The sequence below is a fragment of the Mus caroli genome, chromosome 13, assembly GCF_900094665.2.
Source record: "Mus caroli chromosome 13, CAROLI_EIJ_v1.1, whole genome shotgun sequence".
NCBI lineage: Eukaryota > Metazoa > Chordata > Mammalia > Rodentia > Muridae > Mus > Mus caroli.
The window spans coordinates 48,255,112-48,255,927 of NC_034582.1; the positions used below are offsets into that span (position 1 = coordinate 48,255,112).

At 50.0% G+C, this 816-nt stretch overlaps 1 non-coding gene across 1 annotated transcript; it reads left to right on the forward strand.

Moving 5' to 3' along the window:
- The first annotated feature begins 209 nt into the window (after window positions 1–209).
- On the forward strand, window positions 210–336 carry LOC115029146. Its single transcript, XR_003834714.1, has one exon. It is a non-coding gene; the product is annotated as a small nucleolar RNA SNORA17 (small nucleolar RNA).
- Window positions 337–816: the final 480 nt, after the last annotated feature.

The window sequence follows — 816 nt, forward strand, 5'->3', positions numbered from 1 at the left end:
AGAGAGAGAGACAGTTTTCTTCAGGGGTGTGAACCTCAGTAGAGTGACCATGCTCCAGTGGATGACCCTGTACTCATGCTTGCTTATGTGGTCATCATTCACTGGACTCACTAGGTTATGATGGGGAAAAAGATAAAATGGAAAGAGGAACATGGGAAGGGACATCTGGGTAGAGCTGGAGGGGGTAGTGATGGGTGAATCAAAAATACATTGCTCGAGGCATTTCAGGTGTGGCTACTGTGTCATGTGTGTGTCAGTAGGTGGCAGAGAAGAGAGGCTACTTCTATGCTCAGTATTCTGACCTATGAACATCTGAATGACCTGTAGCCTAACATTCCTAGAAAAAAGCAGAGTCTGAGATAACCTCCAGTCCAGTGCCAGGCAGGACCAGACAGGCTAGGTGAGGAGCAAGCCATAGACTAGAAAAATCGTGCTTGGGACCATGGGCCCTGAGACAGATGACCCTTGCAAGGGCCAATCAAGCAGGCTGGGCAGGAGTGAGCCCAAGATAACCAATCAGAAATTACACAGGCATGGGGGGCAGACCATGCTCAAGATGACCCTTACCTGGCACCATAATGCACCAGTGGGGTATAACATCCCCGAGTCCACTCCTGAGATGACCCCAAATACTCAGAGACCCCAGGTGCCACTTAAAGGAGCAAGCAAGTGGTGGAGAAATGGAAGAGAAATAAACAGAAGGATATGGGCACAAGAAGAGAGGCAGAGCTGGAGACTCGAGCGTAGTGAGGATCAGCCTGATGTGACTAGCAGGTGATGCCACCTGGCACCATGATGAGGTCCTAGCCTGTGCTA